This window comes from Dasypus novemcinctus, chromosome 6, assembly GCF_030445035.2.
Source record: "Dasypus novemcinctus isolate mDasNov1 chromosome 6, mDasNov1.1.hap2, whole genome shotgun sequence".
Classification (NCBI taxonomy): Eukaryota; Metazoa; Chordata; class Mammalia; order Cingulata; family Dasypodidae; genus Dasypus; species Dasypus novemcinctus.
The window spans coordinates 103,993,617-104,014,582 of record NC_080678.1 but is presented as its reverse complement, the minus strand read 5'-3'; the positions used below and the strand labels follow the sequence as shown (position 1 = coordinate 104,014,582).

The window sequence follows — 20,966 nt, the reverse complement described above, 5'->3', positions numbered from 1 at the left end:
AAATGCTCCTCACCTCAGCATCACACAGACCATACTGCAAACCATAAACTCAAGAGATTTTTTCTAGATGCTTCTTTTCCTTACTCAAATTTCTATTCACAGCTTCTAATCCAGAGGCACACAAGTCCAAATGTCTCCTGAACAGTTCAAGAGCAATGTCAGAGTATTAAGATAATCTTGCCAACTCCAGGCTCAAAGAAGAAGCCACCAAATTGTTGGAGACAAATTATCATCCCCCACCCCCCAAAAAAGGCACTTAAATGATGTACATCCATGTGGAAAAAGAAAAGATGAGCCTCCCATCCTTCAACAATTCCATTTTTAACTCAGGAGTTAACTTGAAGTGAAACCAAAGACCAAGCAGAAAATAACTAACAGGACACTTAAAACTCTGCCTGCATGCCCAGTCACAGAGAAGAATCTTGTTGTTTCCACTTTCTGCATCACAAATGTCTTTAGTTATTCAGTGCTCCATTTGGAAGACCTACGGAAGTGGTGTGTCACAGTGAGCTGATCTTACCTGAAGGCCTTTCCACATCCACGATGGTGACCTTCTTGGCATTTGGGCTTAGGTAGACATGACTGGTGCCTACTAGCTATCCAACCACATGTCAGCCCCTCAGCTCCAACACACCCATACACCTTCCTCTTTTCTAAGAGGACTAAGATTTTATTCAGATTTTCCACTGCCCTCCATGTAGCCATGTTCCTCCCAAAGCCAGTCATTATAATTCCACTCCCCGTGTCAGCAACTGGCTTAAGGATGGGCACGTAACACAATTCTGGCCAATGAGGCTTGAGAAGTCTACTGGGAACTCTGGGAAAAGACTCCTGGCTATAAAAAGTGAGGCACAGGAACAGTTGTCCCCCTTCTTCCCCTGGGGGTTGTCACATGGGAAATGATGCCTGGAATTAAGAGAACCAGGCTGACATAGCACAGCAGGACAAAGTGATGGAAGGAACCTGGTCCTGGATGACCTGAATGGGCCACTGGATTAGCCACCCTGGAACTGCCCTACTTTGAGACTTTTCTGTTGTTGTTAAAGCCATTTTGGGCCATGTTTTTATTTTGCTACTTGAATCTAAAGGCACCATGATGTAAGACCTCAACTCCAATGTCATGCCTCTGAAGCCACCCCGAGTCACTCCTAGTAGAAACCTGGCAGCCCCTCAGCTAGTCACCTCCAGCTGCATCACACTGTTTCATTTTATCTTGTTTATCACATGTGCTACTTAGGTACACTGCATTTACGACATCACTATAAACTTACACTATGTTACCTTCACGGTTCTTATTGCTTGTGTCACGACTTCCACTGAAGTAATTACACCAGCTTGCACTGTCTACAGTACGCTGTAGTGTTTACACTGTAGTATTTACCTCACGATACAGAGCACTCTCTGGAGGGTCCTGGTTGCATACTTGTTTCTTATCTCTTCCCCAACCAAAGGTGATCTGCTTGAGAACATGGCCCCTGCCTCCACTTACCTGCTGTCACTGGCTCCCAGCACAGCGTGAGGCACAGAAAGGGAGACTACATCACAGCTGTTTCCTCTGGGCCACATTCAGCCTGTGCCCCACAAGCCCAGAAGGGAAAGGCGGGGATTCAGACACGACCATGTGGTCAGTGGAGCAGGGAAGAGTTAGGGTCATTTTGTGTATCATGAGTGGAGCTGACTTGCCGAAGAAACTAAGAGCCAAACGCTAAGGAAGTTTAGGATTAAGAGCTGATAAATTTGAGACCTGTGGTAGAATGTGGCCTTTTTCCTAGAAATTGAGGTTTCTGTGTCTCACACCATGCTCTGTGTGTGTGTGTGTGTGTTTGTAAAGAGGGAGGGTGATGAGAGGACAAGAAAACAAATCCCACCATTCATCTCAATCATACCTTCGGCACTCTGTGATCCCCAAGAAGAATATCAAAAACCAAGTGCTGTGACTCCTCACAGAAGAAGGGCTGAGAACAGAAGCATGGGGACAGGAAACAGATGATTTTGCCGTGTTCACTTGTGAGCACGTGTGAGAGGGCTTGCACATGTCATCCTGGGGCCGACGGCTTTCGAGGTTAGTATTGTACTGTCAAATTACACACTGGCAGCTCCATTACTCTAGAGTAACAGGGGCAAAAAGGTGCTCTCCAGATGCAGGTATGTTTCCGCTGGGGACATCCTTTATTTCATTTTCTAGTTAGAAAAGCAGCACGAGTTTAACCTGTGCAGCAGTAGTCACCCCCGGAGCCTGCCACACCATAGATCCATCTGTCTGCACTGATTGAAAGCTGACCTGTTTTCCCTCTCCTAGTCTCAGAAATCTGCCTGTCTGGTAGAAAGAAGAAAAGCTAGAGAACCTGATAATACATTTCTCACAAATTCAAACACACACAAACAAAAAATAGTGAAATTCCATGTTCAGACAGGAAAAAGGAATTAAAACTATATAAAGAAAAAAGCCTTTGATATTTAACTGTCATCAGGATCAAGTATTTGTACTGTGTTTGAGACTCAGGAAGACAAAAAATGTGTTTTACCTTGAGTTTTCATACTTTGTAGATATATAAGGGAATGATAGTAGCTAACACCCAGTGAATGCTTACTATGTACCATGCATTGTTTTAAAATTTTATATAGATGGGAACAGGTGTAGCTCAGTGGCTGAGCACCTGCTTCACAAATACGAGGTCCTGGGCTCATTAGCCAGTATCTCCCAAAAAACAAAAAACAGAAATAAAAACTACATAGAGCTGCACCCACTAAATCCTTCAAATCACTCTGTATGTTAAGCTGTTTTGTCCGTACATTCCCAACGAGAAAACTAGCCCAGGAGAGGCTGCTCACACAGGACACACTGCTGGTAGAGGGCAGAGCAGGGATTTGAACTCAGGGCCCTGAATCCAGAATGTTCTCAAGCACTGCTTTACTACTCAATGTATGTTGGACAAAGAGAACACATGCCCTCTACAGTAGTACAGGCTGATTGGGAAGGTAAAGCCCTAAATGCACACTCTGGTTTGTGAATTTATCAGCCTTACTGGAGTATCATTTACATTCAGTAAACTGCATCCATTTAAACTGCACAGTTCAACTGAGTTTTGACAGTGTGTAACCCTTGAAAGCACCTCCTTAATCCAAATAGCACTTTGCCTCCATCCCAAAAGATCACTGGGTGTCTTTTCAGTCCATCCTTCCCTCTGCCCTGGCCAGGACAACCACTGACATGCTTTCTGCTACAACAGATTATGGTCTGCAATTCTGGAATCCCACCTAAACTCAATCTCAGGGTGCACTTTCAGGTCTGGCTTCCTTCACCAGCACGGTGGCATGAAGATTCGTCCACATTGTGGTGTGGATCAGTAGATGCTCCAGCCCTTCTCTTGGTCTCTCCCACCCAGAACAATGGAGGAGTCTCGACAGCAATTTAACCTGCAAATGCAGGTCCTCTCAGGGCCAAGGCCCCGAATCAGGAGAAATACCCTGTGCTGGTCACTTCTTTCAAGTTTGAATCCCTCTAAAATATTCCTGGTTTTGTTCACTCTCCAGAGTGTTTTATCCTGAGTTCATAGGTGACATCTGTGAAGAGCGTTTTTGGGCATTTACACTTCCGTAATGGAAGCATAAGTCGCCACCACATTTTTCCAAGTAGACCCCCAAGATCAGAAGAGGAGCCAGGAACGGCAGCGTGGGGCCACAGACTGGGGCCTCATGCCCACTCTTCCCATCCCCATGTCTGAGTGGGTCACTCCCCATGTCTCTGGTTCAGATGCCACATCTGGGAGCCTCAGTTGACCTAAACTTTCCAGCTCTGGCACTCCGCCATCTAACACATTTGGAGGATTCAGAGGCTGAGCTCAAAGGCCCAGTGTGTGCTGGCACAAGGCAACCTTTCTCTGTCTTAGCTCCCTCAGCTGTAAGAGGAATCATTCATTCATTAAACACATATTTCTTTAATGCCAGCTGAGACTGCAGAATGGCCCTAGGTGTTAGGGATTGAGTGAGGAACACCAGAGCCCCTGTGTCCATGGAACAGACGGTCTAAAGGGGAGACAGGCAGGCTCTAAAGACACAAGTCGGCATATTGTAAACAATCAGATGGTGAGAAGGGTTAGGAAGAAAAACAAAGCCATGTAATAGAACAGGCAGTGGCGGAGGACACTACTGCCATGAAAACGAGAGGTGCCACCCAAGTGGAGACCTGAACAAGGGAGGAGGTGAACATAGAAGAAATGCAGAAACATTCAAAGTGGAGGAAACAGGACGTGCAGAAGCCCTGACACAGGACCGTCCTTGCCACTTTCAAGGGCCAAGAGGGAGGGCAGATGGGCTGCAGGCACGTGGTAGGCATGGGGCTCCCACCCACTGCCATGGAGGCTCTGGAGTCTGCACCCGCGGCAGGGAGGCCCCGGGCCGTGCTGCATCCGCACTGCTCCCAAGCTGTGTGCTCCCAAGTGAGCAGGAGGGTCGGGGCTGTTGGTCCGGCATGGAAATTTCCTACCTGATTTGGAGATTATTTTTCTTATTCTTTGATGTACCGCCTGTGAAATCATTCTTCAGTCTCTACCATCCTCCAGATCAGATTGCTAATCAAGAAGGATTTTTTATTTGCTGCTTCTGAGGGGAGACTTTTCCAGGGGCTGCCTTGTGTCACCATGTTGATGACATCACTACCATTCTCTGTAGAGCCCACTCCAATCAGGTGTTCGCCTCTGCTATTCCATTAATTCCCCTTTGTCAAGGTCACCAGGGTCTTCCAAGCCACCCTTTCCAACAGTCGACTTTCAGTCCTCACCTCCCTTCTCAGCAGCATTTAGTAGTCAGCCACTCTCCTGAAATACCTTTATCACTGGTCCTCTGTCTTGTGGCTTTCTTTCCACTAACAAATGGTCCCATGTTCTCAGTGTCTGTTTCTGGATTCTTTTACTCACTGCTCTCAGTGCTGGCCAAGTTCAAACTTAAACTTGGTCTCCTACTCAGTCTCGTGGCTTTAAATATTGATTCTAGGATAGCATAATCCAAACTTATTTCTTTACCTTGAACTTCTTTATATGAACTCCGTATGTGTGTATCCAACTTCTTAGTTAACATCTTTATTTGGATATACAATAAGCATTTCAAATTGAACATTTCTTAACTTGAACTCTTTATTCTTTCTCTTCACCAAACCTGCTGTTCCTACAGCTTTCCCTTATCTCAGCTATGGTGGCTTCAGACTTCTGGTTGCTCAGGTCAAAAATTGAGAAGTCACCCATGAATTTCCCTTCTCTCTCACATCCAGTGACCAATGGAATTGCACTGAGAGTTCAGAAATAGACCCTCACATCTACGGTTAACGGATTTTTGACAAGGCTGCCAAGTCTACTCAACTGGGAAAAAAACTCTCTTCAACAAACAGTGCTGGGAGAACTAGAAATCCTTATGTAACACAATGAAGACCCCGATCTCACACCATATACAAAAATTAACTCAAAACAGATCAAATACCTAAATATAAGAGCCACAACCATAAAACTCCTAGAAGAAAACACAAGGAAGCATCTTTAGGACCTCATGTTGTATAATGATTTCTTAGACTTTATACCCAAAGCAAAACTATAAATGAAAAATTAGATAAATGGGACCTCCCATTACAAACTTTTGTGCATCAAAGTACTTTATCATGAATGTGAAAAGACCACATATTTAGTAGGAGAAAATATGTGGAAACTGCATATCTGATAAGGGTTCAATATCCAGAACTTACATACAGAGATAGTACAACTCTACAACAAAAACACAAACAACCCAATTTAAAAATGGGCAAAAGACTTGAACAGACATTTCTCCAAAGAGGATACACAAATGGCTAAAAAGCACATGAAAAGGTATTCAACACCATTTCCTATTAGGGAAATGCAAATGAAAACCACAATGAGATGAAATTTCACACCCACTAGAATGGCTACTATTTTTTAAAAAAACAGAAAATAACAAGCACTGGAGAAGACGTGGAGAAAAAGGAACAGTCATCAATTGCTGGTGGCAGGGTAAAATGGTACAGCACACTGTGGAAGACAGTTTGGCAGTTCCTCAGAAAGCTGAGTAGAGAATTACCACATGACCCGACCATCCGGCTACTAGGTATATCCAGAAAAACTGAAAGCAGGGACATGAACAGATATTTGCACACCAAAGTTCATAGTGGCACTATTCATGAATGCCAAAAGATGGAAGCAATCCAAGTGTCTGTTCACCAGTGAATGGATAAACAAAACATGTTACATACATATAACGGAATATTATTTGGCCAGGAAAAGGAACCGAGTTCTGATCTATTGACAACATGGATGAACCATCACGTTGACTGAAATAAGCCAAACACAAAAAGACAAATACTATATGCTCTCACTAATAATCAGAATAAGGAAATTCATAAAGGTAGAATCTAGAAACAGGTTACTGGGGGCTGCACTGGGGGTAGGAAATGGGGAGTTAATGCTTAATTTGTATATAATTTCTATTTGGGTTGATGGTAATGTTTTGGAAATGGAAGGTGGTGACAGTAACACAACATTCTGGGTATAATTAATAGCACTGTATTTTATGCATGAATGTGGTTAAATGGGGAAGTTTTAGGGCATATATATGTTCCTAGAATGAAAATTAAAAGATTAAATATAGGACTGTACAATACAGCCCATATAAACAATGGGCTACAGTTAATACTACACTTATAAAAATATCCTTTCATGAATTGTAACAAATGTACCACACTAATGCAAGGTATTAATAATAGGGGTATGGGGTAAATGGAACTCTGTATTTTTCACATGATTTTTCTGTAAACCTTCTGTAAGCCTTCTCCAGTTTAAAAATTAAATAAAGGTAAAAAGAGAATGAGAGATGGGGAGATACAGATAACACAGGCAGCTTTTACAGGTAGATTTCCTGGAAAGGGGGGCAGAGAAATGAGAGAACAAATGATGATAGCTGCTGGAAAAGGTTGTCATAGGTGTTAAACGAGAGGACCTTCAAAAATCACTTAGCATATGCCAGCACATGGTGAGTACTCAAAAATAACACCTCTTAACTAAGATCACTCACAATGATCAGAAAACTAAGTAAATACAGCTGCCAAACAGGATGCCACCAGATCTGATGGCACTGGCCACACACTGGTACAGCAGTCAGGGAGCAAGTGTTTTTCCATGCTGATCATATGTCCCGTTTTTCTGTGCTAAGAAAACACAGGTTTACTCAGATAGTTTTCAGCTGGAATGGTTGTCTTACTCGGCCAGGGCTGCTATAATACAATAGCACAGACTGTTGGCTAAATCAGCAGGAAAGCGCTGCTCACAGCGTCTGAAATCAAGGTGTCTGCAGGCCAGGCCTGCTCCGAGGTCTGCTGGCAGCCTCCTGGCAGGTGGTCTCTGCCGTCATCATGTGGCCATCTGTCTCCCTCTGTCCTGGGGCTTCCACCTCTGTGCCCAGATTTCCTGCTTATCAGGACTCTGGTCACAGGGCTTAAGGCCCACCCTGGTTCAGTTTGCCTCATCTTAAGATCTGTGCCCATCTTGCTGGTCAAGTCTCCGTAATGAAGCTGGGCATCAGATTCACAGATAACCCCCAGCCATTTGTCCTCTAACTGCTTTGTGATTCCAAGTGTCTCCTATGAGGGATTTTGGTTTTCTGAGGTTGAAAATAAAATGAATTTCTAGGCTCTGAGCTCCCTAAAGACTGCAAGAGCAGAAGGACCAAAAGTGTGGAGGAGATTTTAAATTCCCAAGTGGGCTTTGATCATTTAGCTATAGTTAGTCACCAGGCGCTTAGCCGCTCTGCAGCTCCAGCGTGCCCCGACACAGGCTCTGAGTGCTGGCTTTCCTCCTGAGAAAGGGAGACCAGGGCAAGTCTGGGTCCCCTTCAGCTATGGGAGTCCCTCCCTCCCTCCCTCTCAGTATTACTCAGTATTTGACTCTTTTCACAGGGACGGTCTCAGGTCAAGCACCAGTTCCTTCCAAGAGGCCTTCCTATCCAAAGATCCCCTCGGTCACACCCAATCCTGACACTCTTTTTTTTCCTTTACAGAATTGCCAAGGTCTGAGATGGTCCTGTTTCATCTGCTGGCTTACCTATTTATTGTCCGTTTCTGCCCTGACAGCGAGGGCTTCCTCTCTCTTGTTGTCTGCTGTACCCCAGGGCCTGGCACCTGGTACCACTCAAGATGTATGTGCTAACAGTTTAGCCGCCTCGTTCCCCATTCACCCAGCAGGCAGTGTATCATGAGCATCACAAGGTCCCTGATTTTCCAATGATGTTGACTGGAGATGGTGACCTAGCCACTGCTTATCACAAAAGGGGAGCCCCGTGTTTCCTTCCAGCCACCGCTCAACAGGGGGTTCCCCAGCTGCCCTGTCACCCCAGCAGCCTTCAGGATTCTGGAGAGCACTTGGGGAGTTCTCTATTGCTTCCACTTCCGCGCCATTGCAGGGACGAGGCCAGTGTGCGGAGACAAGGGGCACATCCACAACGATGTCACACTGACGCAGAAGCCTTCCCCTCCTTCTCACAAGAGCATGCCGCTTTTCCTTTGAAGTAGACTCCTTCGACCACCCCTGATGCCACCACTGGGGTGGGAAGAGAGTACTGGCCACACAGGGAATTCTTTTCTGATGGTGCAGAGATTGTCTGGGGGTGGGTAGGTGACTCAAAGTGGAATGAATGAGTCTCGGTACCCGGACTTTGTTGAAATTGCTGAGACAAGACGTTCTCTTTCTATTGGGAGGTTGACAGGTCACGAGCTCGAAGCTTCTGATGGCCATGGTGCCACCATAAGAGTGAGCCTGAAGAGAATCAAGTAAAAGGAAAGCAAATCTGAGAGGCACAGAGACATGGTCCTGACCATGCTGTGGAGGCACCTGGATCCAGCTGCACCTGAGCTGGTTTAGTTTCCGCCTACACCAGGCAGTGATTTTCTATTAAACCAGTTTGAACCTAATATATGCTACTTCATTGAAAAAAAATAGTGCTACCTCACTTGGACAGAACAGCCCTGTGTTCGTGGTGACGAAATTCACTCAGGTTAAAAATTAGATAAGAATCTCTAGACAGAGCAGTGCCCATCCCCAAGGGTTCCCAGAGGAAGCTAAGCTGTCACTGGCCAGATGCCATCCATCTGAGCCCTAAGCTTCTACCCCTTCCCACTGACAAACAAGCATTAAAATGCCACTTGCATAACTGTGTGTTTCTAGAACATTACTGAACTATACTTAATAAAACTGTTTGCCTATGAGCAAGAAATGGAACCTGAGTCTTAGCTTCTAATATCATCTGGCCTTCACCTGGCTCAAATCCATCATTTACATATAAAATACATGTCTTTTCTTTTTTTCAATTATCTACACAAAATTCTACCAGAGTTCAATCACACTTTAAATGGCAATTGTTTCTAGAGTTAAAAACTAAGGTAATAGTTATATTCAAACAAAATTATACTTGAAAATCTCTTAAATTATCCTTAAGGCATGGTATGCATGGTTTGGAATATAAAAATATGTATAAGATTATGCAAGTATAAGCAGTAATATATATAGTCATGTGAGGCGTAACTGCACAGAGGGACAGTATTTAGAAATTATTCAATTCTTACTTTCTGCTCAGAACATTTGAACAAATTTATAGAATTCCAGTTAGTTCCTCCTGATTTGTGTCATCATTCATCTCTTCCTTAACATTTTTCAGTTCCTCTAACACTGCATTAGTCAAGGGTTTCTGGTTGCCCTCAATATATTCTTCAAAGTCTTACCAAAGGGAAGAGGTCAGTGAAGCCACACAGCCCCACCCACTTTCCTAGACACCAGAACAATAAATCTCCCTTCTGGGACAATGGTTGGGAAAGCCTTACAATAACACACACGCTTTACCCCACAGGGTACACTAATATGTGCCAACTTAGGCCACTCGAGGCAGGGTAACTGACATAACCAGACTGAAGGATGTCAGTTCTACCTATAAGGAGATGAATGCATGCAAATACACATATATAATTTATTTTTGGACAAATGCACAGTTGACTTTTCAACCATGAAATGTCCATGAGATACAGCCTTTGGGCCCCTCTGAACACAAAAGCAAACATAGGATCCACTGTCAACGATACAGGATGCTTACATGTTTGTAAAGACCATTATAAAGGGAATTTGCCAAATCAAATCATTCTCCTAGAAAGTTCTAGAAAAGCCACGGCCCTGGCCTGAGGAGCCTTCTGTCCGCCTTTCTATCTTCACGCACTAAGACCTGCTACTTGGACGCTTCCTCCTCTGTCCCCTCCTGGCCTGTAATGCGAATCCTTTGGGGACAAGTGCGCCTGACTAGGTTTCCCGTGGCCCGGGGTAGAGGTGCGGGGCTGCACAGGGAGACTGAGGACCAAACAAATGAGGGCGCCTGGGGGCTGCAGGGCCGTCCAGCCAGTCACTGCAGGCCCCGCGGGCCCTCCCCCACCGGCCCCCCCCAGCCCGGGACCTCCCGAGGCCCTGGCCACCCTGACGGCCACGCGCTCTGAGGGACGCGGCCTCAGGGCAGTGGGTCCCCAGCGACCTCGTGCACGGCGCCGGCCTCCGGCGCTGGACCTCGGCCGCCACATGCCCCTTCTCCTTGGCAGGCCCAGCGCTCGGCCTGGGACGGACGGACAGTCCAGGCCTCCCGGCCAGGGCGGAGCCAGGGCAGCGTGGGCAGAGGGACCACTGCGCCCCCTCCCGCCTCGCCCCACACCCGGCACCTCCGTGAGGAGCCTGACGTCCTGGGCCGAGGGCCACCACCGGGACTGCAGGATCTGCGCCCCCGTCGTGGGGAGGCAGCCCAGGACACGGCCCCCGGAAGGCGCAGAGTTCACGGCGAGTCTGAGGTTAGACCCAGGCCGGGCTGGGCGGGCGACATCATGTGCCGGGCCCTGGGATGGGCCCCGAAGACCCAAAGTGAGCAGAGGGGAGGCGGCCCGGGTGTGGAGGGAGGTGGGCTCCAGGCGGGAGCAGCCAGGCCTCCCCGGCGCCCACCCGGGGCCAGGCCCGCTGGCTGCCGTCGGCCCCCTGACCCTAGAGGGGCTGCGGCTGGCCCTGAGTGACCGCGCCTGGAGCAGCCCCTCGCCACGGGCTCCCTGGCACCCCTCCCTCCGGGTCCCCATTAGGTGGCACCAGTGCAGGGCACAGGCGATTTCCCGAGACTCTGTGTGCTGGGCCAGCCCGACAGGAGAGACAGGAAGTGCGGGGCCTCTGTCCCTCGGGGCGGAAGCCCTGACTGAGACAGCAACACGGCTTGCTTCTGCCTTTGCAGACAAGGGCTCTCAAGAAAGCCCCTCACCGAGAGCACCCCTGGCAACCCAGGGCCAAGTTCATTGCTGGGTACAAAGTTTAGCACACGCTTATCTGTGGGATGTGTTCACTTTAGCATTTTCTCCCTTGACACTGGGAGAACTAAAAAGCACCACAGCACTTGCTAGTTTAGGAAAAGATGCAGGATTCCGATTCACACGCGGTGCCCCAAAAGGGATTAAGACTCCTTGAGGTGGTGAAGGCTCAGCTCATGGGGCACCCAGCCCCTCACCCAGCTCCAGCCGCAAACACGGAGCCTGCGGGAATGGCTGGTAATGAGCTCCCGGGCCCAGGTGCTGGAGCCGCGGCTTAGGGGTTCAGGGTTTGCATATAAATGAGCCACATAAAAGAAAAGCATTTTGGCAGGAAAAGCATATTCTCAGGGGGAAGAGAAAGAGAGATCTGCAGGGTGCATGTTTTCCAAACTTATTTTGAAACTACTTATGAAAATTTCTTTCAGAAAAGAAACTTCTATAAAAGAAAGCTGTGAGCTGCACACCCAAGGTGAAAAATCAGTAGCTGAGAGTTGCCTTCTGAGACTCCAGGAAAAGGGGCTGTAAATACAAAGGGGGGCCTTTCTCCCACCTGCTCTGGACCCCGAAATTCGAGGCAAGGGCTCTGAAAGGCCCAAGCTAAAACTCCTGGCAAAGGCAGATCCGTGCCCTGCTGCCACGAGAAGTGTTTACGTCCACACTCACGCTGTCAGTGAAGGGCCCCAACGAGGGACCCCAAGTCCCAGGACGCGGCCAGGCTGGGCCAGACGCAGGGAAGGCGGGAGCCCCAGCGCCTCGGCCACATGGAGGGGCCGGGGAACCCGCCTGCGATCAGCTCCAGGCCTGTCCAGCAGGGCGGGGCCGGCGCAGTCCCTGGCTCTAAACTCTGCTTCTGGACGGCTGGGAAGTGGCCCCCCGTGGTGAAATCCTCGTGGGTCTTACTTTAAGTGCTGATTTGAGAAAACCTCTATTTCCACTGGCAATCAATGACAATCTATTGTATCTAATAAACATTTCTAGTACTTTATATAATGTAGCTAATCTTATCTGTTTGTCACAGAATTCAGTTATGTGTGCAACTGACCCCTAACTTTTCAGCACCACTGTCCTGGGGTACACTGCAAGAGCTGCTGGTGGGGGTTGACTCCACAACCAAGTCCCTGCTGGGGCCAGGAGGTAACGTGAACCAGGAAGGTGAGTGCTGCGTGACTGGGAAAAGCAGGGGCTGCAGCAAACACCCCACTTAAAGGGGCAGCCGCTCCTCGGCCGAGCCTGCCCGGCCACGTGGATGCCAGGACAGTGGACACAGACCTTCTGGCTTTTCAAGAGAAACAGGGAATCCAGATTCTGGTGACCACTACTGATATGTCAATACTGGCATCTAACTACATGTGTTTTCACTTACAGGCTGGACAGAGCTTGTCTTTGCTCCCAGGCCTGTCCTTTTAGGGCCTCTGGCCTAAGGACCTCCTGACGTATGTGATCTGGCCCCACTGGAAAGGAAGGGAAGTGCCTTTTTACTCCTCCAGAATAACAGGTTCATTAGCATCGTGCTTTCCATCCTTATTAAAAACTCTCGCTGGCTCCCTAGGCTCTACCAGGCACAGAGGCAGGTTCATCTCACCTGCCCGCGCCCATCAATGCCAGGAGGCTGCTCAGTGCTGGGGGGAATGAGGGCTCACGCAGGAAGGCGTGCTGGGCTTGCCTGTGATGGCCACCACGGGACAGGTGACGCAAATGGCTCTCTGGGCCATCCTGGCCCATAAATTAGGCCCCCATTCCTTAGCATGGTTTGAAGGTCGTCACATCCCAGTCGCCCTCTCGAGCTCAGGCCCTGCCCGTCCTCCCACCTGCACGCACCTTAACCTATCCCACCAGCCACACGGAGAGAGGCCGCACTCCTTACCCCACCCACTCACCTGCCCCTGCTCCTTCATACTTCCAGGCTCCCTGCTATGGCTGACATGCCTCTGCCACTTGTTTGCCTGGTGAACTCCTATGCATCCCTCAACACACAGCTCAAACACCCCTTCCCCTGTGAAGTCTTTCCTGTCTCCCCAGCCACAGCTCTCCTACACCCCATTCCACACTGCACCCATTTACTGGAGCTTTTTTCAAACTGTATCAGGGCTCCCCTAATATGGCATGAGACATTCAAGGTCTTAATTATCTAGTCCCAGCACCTGACACTACAACAGTATATGGAATAACAGAATTAAAATTAATTTATTAATATACCTTTAACTTTCTGTGAAACAAAAGGTTGAATTAAGGACATCTCTTGGGCCAAGACTCCCAAAATTCGTGTGGCACTCTCATGATTGCTGCCATATCATCCTTTCAAAAATTACTTAAACTTTTGATGAATTACTGAAGTAACAGCACAGCAGGTACTCTGAAATGAGAATATGAGAAACTCCAGAGGTGGCTGATAACCATCGGCTCTCTCCTCACTGCCATACACTGGTAACAGGTGTTCAATTTCACAGGCACAATGCTGCAGTACCTCCAACCTAAGCAGTCTGGGTGCAGCTGATAACTGCACTCTGCCCACTCATAGCTGCCCCAACAACATTACCTGCAAAACTGTGGATTTTATTTTCTAGTACACTAATATAAATATATATTTAAAAATTAAAAAAAAAAAAAAGGTTTGTCTCTGTTCCACCAAACCCCATTTTTCAGACCACCAGAGGTACATGAGCCTTACTAGAGAAAGGCTTAAGCAAGAGACATTGCTCTTGAAAGCACATGGCATGCCCCACTAAAAGGCTCTGTTGACCCATCCACAGATGATTTAGAAATCTCATTTGAAGATGTGGTTAAGGTATCCATCTTATGAAGGGCTACCAAACACAAGTCCCAGGAAGACAGCATCTCCTCCTCACCCAACACCAGCCCTGTAACCTGGAAGAAGAGCCCACAGACAGTTCTTCATTCTAAACCCCAGCTGGAAACTCCCAGTGTGGAGAGTGCTTGTTTTGAACAATTGCAGGCTTCTAGGCCACCCCTTTCTTCCGCAAATGGAATTAGTTACCGAGTCTACCTGTCTTGCAACAAGATACAACCCAACATCACAATAAGAGTATTTTTAAAATATCTGATCTCCCCGTCTAGTAGCACTCTTCAAAACGGGCCACAAATCCTGCCTGCCAAAAAGGAGGTCCACGTCTCATTAAATGCTGCAGTGGGCTGGTTGCTGGTGCCCCTGGAGGTCTGGGAAAGGCCACAGAGCCCACACAGCAGGGCTTTCCTGGGGAGCTGGGTGCAGGTCCTCTGCCTGGTTGCTGTGCTCAGGGACTCTGGATGCCAACAGGCTGCCAGCTGTGACCCAGCAGGACCACATTTAGCCAATTCATCACCAGCCAAAGGAACTCTCCAGCCCAGAGAAAGGAGAGTCTAAAGTTCTCCCAAAGGAACTCACTTTATTTGGAAGAGAGTATGTGGAAATTCGGGCCTCAGGACATTACCAAAAATAATGGAGATTTTGGTGGTAATAATTAAGAGGGGAATGGTAGTCAGGAGAGCTACAAGCTAAACTGTAGGCCAGTTTTCCAGAGAGAACTAGGTAAAAACAACTAAGAATAGCCCTACTAAGGTCAGGACAAACTCGAAATACTAGCTACAAAAACCATTATGCAAAGGGACCCAACTTTAATACAGCAGACCATGGAAAAATGTATGTCCACGCAATGTTAGAATCATCAGTGGGAAATTAGTGGGGCCTAACAGCTGGGTGGGATGCCAATGAAGACAGCTAAGCAGAGGGACCAAGGAAAGAGTCAAAGAGAGCCCTGATAAAACCACCGTCTCCCCAGAAAGGCTTCACACTGCAGGAGAAACAGGCATTAATGAAAGAGTCCATGTGGTCACTAAATAAACAGGCCAGCAAAAACAACAATGAAAAGCCCTAAGGGTAGGGGTCTGTACCCAGAGGTACAGGATATTATCTAAAATATCAACTTTTGAGCAAAAAAAAAAACATTTTAAGACATGAAAATACAGAGGAAAATGCTATCTATATAAAGGGAAAACAGAGGTAACTGAAACTGCCTATGAAAGGGCCAGATGTTGAATTTAACAAAGACTTAAAAGCTGTCACATGCATGTTGAAAGAACTAGAAAAAACAATGATTAAAGCAATAAAGGAAAGTTTGATGACAATGCTCCTCAAATAGAGAATATCAATAAAGAAGTAGTAATTATCAAAAAATATCAACTGGAAATCCTGGAGTTGAAAAGTGTAAGAATTGAAATGAAAAATTCACTACAGGACATATGGCACAGGCTGGGGCACTGACAAGCAGAGTTTGGTTGCACGGAGACTGCAATCAAGGATTCTGCATTGAAATGCAGCAGGATTTAGGGAGTTTTCCCGCTGTTCACAGCAGTGCAGGTAAAATTAGTGTTTGTGAGTTCCTAGACTGCCAAGGAATTCCTCGAGGTGAGACCTTCAGAGCTCAGCAAAGAAGTTAGGATTTCTAAAGAGGAAGCCTTAGAAACTCTACATATCATGTCTCTTAAATATGCCAAGATATGCTGGTACATCTGAGACAGGCAAGGAGCGTACAGCACTGGAACTTCTTGAGCAGGAGCATACCAAGGGCTTCTGTTCAGCACTATATAATGACCTTCTGTTCAGCACTATATAATGTTCTTGGGAGGGGAGTACCCTTAGCCAAAACAGAAATCTCTGGTGCACCTGATATTGGGAAAGCATAATTACGTATGCAGTTGGCAGCAGATGAGCAGATACCAGAGTGTTTTGGAGGAGTGGCAGGTGAAGCAGTTTTTATTGATACAGAGGGAAGTTTTACAGTGGACAGAGTGGTAGTCCTTGCTGCTGCCTGCATTCAGCACCTTCACCTTATAGCAGGAACACATGTGGGAGAGGAGCACCGAAAACTGGAGGATTTCACTCCTGAAAAGATTTTTTCCCCATATTTGTCATTTACATTGGCATGATTACACAGGACTTTTGGCACAAATTTATTTCCTTCCCGGCTTCATTTCAGAACACTCAAAGGTTTGATTAGTGCAGGTTCTTAACCATTTTTTGTTCCATGGACCCCTTTGCCAGTCAGGTGAAAACCACCAACCCCTTACTAAGCCCACACTACACCGCATATTAGTTAATAAACATACCACACCTTGGGAAACGGACTTTGGCCCAGTGGTTAGGGCGTCTGTCTACCACATGGGAGGTCCGCGGTTCAAGCCCCGGGCCTCCTTGACCCATGTGGAGCTCGCCCATGCGCAGTGCTGATGCGCGCAAGGAGTGCCGTGCTACACAGGGGTGTCCCCCGCGTAGGGGAGCCCCACGCGCAAGGAATGCACCCATAAGGAGAGCCGCCCAGCGCGAAGGAGGGAGCAGCCTGCGGAGGAATGGCACCGCCCACACTTCCCGTGCCGATAACGACAACAGAAGCGGACAAAGAAACAAGACACAGCAAAAAGACACAGAAAACAGACAACCGGGGGAGGGGAGGGGAATTAAATAAATAAAAATAAATCTTAAAAAAAAATAAAAAATAAAAAAATAAATAAACATACCTTACCTGCACCAACACGTCCCCACAAGAATAATGTTTTCCTGAATTTCAATTCAAGCTCATGGACCCCTGGTTAAGAACCCCCAAATCAGTAAGTACTCCTCTTCCATTATGTCATGACCTAGATGATCTATCACTTCATACTCAGTAACTAAATAGCCTAGCCCAGGAAATGATCAGTCTTGCAAAGAACCACAGATTAGCTGTAATTTTTACCAATCAAATGACAACCAAGTTTGATGGAAGTCAGGCCTCACTGGTTCCTGCTTTAGTTTTAGGGATTTAGAGATGCTGTTGTTGCTACTGAATGTTCATTGCCAGCAGAATGAATTTCTGGAAATGGTCACAAGAATCAGAAGAATAGAAACCCAAAGGCTAATCTCAAAGTATGCAAATATGCTGATGCTTTGACATCCAATGTGCACAAGCAGGAGATGTGTTACTTTAAAATATAAAGGCATACTAAGGCATGAGTGAATGAGAAATATACTGAAGTGAATGGGAAAAACAATTAAGAAATCTGATTCTCTGAACAAGTTCTTTTAAAGCACTGTTCTACTATTTTGTTCTGTTTTCATTTTCTGTAGCGTTTAGTAGAGATGATATAGGTATTGTGATTCACCCAAGTGGAGAGCTGATCTCATGTGGCCAATCTGAATTTATCATTCAGAATGGCCCCCTTCTTTGACAACTGCCCAGAAAATATTTTGTTCTCTGTTTGAAATGTAACTTTGGAAACTCCTAAAAATGACAGAAGTTTTTTTTGTTTAGCACCATGAGTCAGTATATCATTATATTCAGATTTATTAGTAAAATAAAATTTTTAACTGACCAAATTGATTTAGGTAACCTCTATTCTAAAATTCCAAGCCATTGGTTTAACTTTCTATGTTGTTTTATGATGTTAAAGGAATGTCTTCGGTGCTATTATCTCATCTAGAAATTGTCTAGAACATATATCTTCCAGAATAGGTTGATGAATACACCATTATTTATTTCTGCAAAAAAAAATTCATAGAGGCTCAAGAGTAGGTGTGAGCTGGCAAAAGGGAAAAAAGGCAGCAAAACAAATGGATTGATAGAAATTATGTACTCCAAAAAAAACAGGCAAAGGAAGAATGAAGAAAAATGAACACAGCCTGGGACAAAAGTGGACCATAATCAAGCATACCAGCATATATACCGGGAACAACAAAGGGAGAAAGGAGAGAAAGAAGTAAATATTTGAAGAATAATAGCTGAAAAACTCCACACTTTGTTGAAAAGCATTAATCTACACATCTAAGAAGCTCAATAAACTCCAAGTAAGATAAACATAAAGGGATTCCCACCTAGACACATCATTGATGAAAGCCAAATAGCAACAGAAAATATTGAAAACAGTAGAACAAAAATGACTCATCACATACGTGGGTATTGCAAGATTAACATCTGAATTTTCATCAATTGCAAAAGAGGCTTGAAGGCAGTGGTGTAATATACTCAAAGTGCTCAAAGAAGAAGAAATCTGTAAACCAAGCATTCTAAACTATCTTTCAGAAATGAAGACAAAATAAAGATACCCTTAGATAAACAAAACTGAGACAATTCACTGCTAACAGATCCACCTTACAAGAAATACTAAAGGAAATCCTTCATACTGATAGCAAGGGATCCCAGAGAGTAATGCTGAATCCATATGAAAAAAAAAGAGCACCAATAAAATTAATTATGTGATTACTTTTTAAATGGTACAAATACATATTTCTTCTTTCTTCTCCTTTTTTCTCTTAAATGATTTTAAAAGCAGTTGTATAAAAGAGTATGTATATAATATAGTTGGGCTTATAACATAAATTCAATATATGTAACAAACATAGTACCAAGGACATGGGTGGGATCAAAGCTATACTGAAGTAAGGAAATGAAATCAGACAGTAACTTGAATCCAAAGGAACAGGTGCAGAGAACAAGGAATGGCAAATAAGAAGGTTACTATAACACAGTCTATAAATGTACACTTGTTCTTCTTTCTTCTGTCAGCTTCTTTAAAATATATTCAATTATATAAAGTAAAAAAATAACACATTTTTGCATCTGTAACATATATGGCTGTAGCATATATAACAATAGAAGCACAAAAAAAGAAAGATGAAATAGAGCTTTGCTCTATAGAAGCAATACTATATAGAAGCTATAGCTCACTGGAATTAACTTAGTAGAAATCTTATATAGAGTTTTGATAAGTTAAGAGATATATAGTAAGCCTCAAAGCAACCACAAAGAAAAGAACAATAGTGAAACATCATTAAAAGAATTAAAATATTATACTTAGAAAACATTCAGTGAATGCAAAGAAAGCTTAAAAAGGGAATATGGAATAAAAGACACAGATACATAGAAAACAAAAAGTAAAATGGCAGATGTATATTCAAATATATAATTAATGACTTTCAAGTGACTAGATTTGACAACCAAATAAATAGGCAGAGATTGTCAGCATGGATGAAACAAAAAGGAAGATAAAACTATATGCTATCTGCAGTAGTATACTGTGAATTCTAAGATACAAATAGGTTGAAAGTAAAAGGATGGGAAAAGATACTAATATATCATCCAAAACCACAATCACAAGGAATCTGGAAGAAAAAAAAAGATTATGAAAAATATTGCCAGAAATAGAGAGGGACGTTTTATAATGATAAAATGCTTGATCTATCAGGAATATATACAAATTATAAACATATATGCACCTAAAATAGAGCCCAAAAATACAATAAGGAAAAAAAGCAAAGAATTAAAAGGAAAAATCGAAATTTCAACAATAATTAGAGACTTCAATACCATTTTCAAAAATGGATAGAATGACTAGAATGATCAACAATGAAACATAATACTCAAACAATAAATTAAATTGACTAAGAGGCATCTACAGAACATTTGACTCAACAATAGCAGAATGCACATTCTTCTCAAGTGTACATGGAACTTTCTCAAAGATAGGCCATATTCTAAGCTATGGATTAAGGCTTAATACATTCAAATGGATTTAAGTCATACAAAGAATGTTCTCAGGCTACAATGGAATAAAATTAGAAATTAAAAGCAGAAAGAAAATTGGAAAATTCACAAATAAGGGTAAATTAAAACAATGAAAATGACTCAAGGACAAATAGAAAATTTGAATGGGTCTATCACAAGTGAAGGGATTAAATTAGTAATTTAAAAAATACCCATAAAAATTAACCTCACCCGGATGGCTCCATTGCTGATTTCTAACCAATGCTTAAAGACAAATAAATCAAGCCCTTCACAAATATTTCAAAATAACAAAAGATGAAGAAACACTTCCAATTCATTCTATGAAGACAAAATTATCCTAACACCAAAACCAGACAAAAATACCATATGAAAAGAAAACTATAGACAAATATCTCTAATGAACACAGAGGCAAAAATCCTCACTCAACAAAATGCTAGCAATCCCAATACAGCAACACACTACAAAAGATACTTTGGCCAAGTGGGATTTATCCCAGGAATGCATGGTTGGTTTGATACCAGAAATCAAATAATGTAGTACACTATTATCATCTCAATAGATGCAGAAAAAAATGTGACAAAATGTAGCACCTGTTTATGAGGAAAACACTCAACAACCAAGGAATTGAAGGGAATTTCCTCAACCTGGTAAAGGGCATCTACAAAGAACCCATGGTAAAAGACTGAATAATTTCTAAGATGAGGAACACAGCAAGGGTATCTTCTCTCACCACTTCTACTCAACATTGCACTAGAGATTCTAACCAAGGCAATTAGGCAAGACAATGAAATAAAAGGCAACCAGATAAGAAAGAAGGAAGTAAAACCATCTCCCTTTATAGACGACATGATCTTGAATATAGAAAATCCTAAAGAATCCACTAAAACCTATTATAACAAATGAATTCAGTAAGTTTGCAAGATACAAGCCCAAGAGACAAAAATTACTTGATTTTGTATGTTAGCAATGAACAACCCAAAAATGGAAATAAGAAAAAAATTCCATTACAATAGGAACAAATTGAATAAAATACATAGGGACATATTTACCAAAAGAAGTGCAAAACATA

At 44.3% G+C, this 20,966-nt stretch overlaps 1 protein-coding gene and 1 pseudogene across 1 annotated transcript in view; one reads left to right on the top strand and one right to left on the bottom strand.

Annotated features, from left to right (window-relative positions):
* Positions 1–20,966, bottom strand: part of LOC131278908 (transmembrane protein 132B-like) — a 196,597-nt gene that overhangs the window by 18,214 nt on the left and 157,417 nt on the right. The gene's annotated exons all lie outside the window — the stretch shown is intronic.
* LOC139439181 (DNA repair protein RAD51 homolog 3 pseudogene) lies at positions 13,034–17,161 on the top strand (annotated as a pseudogene).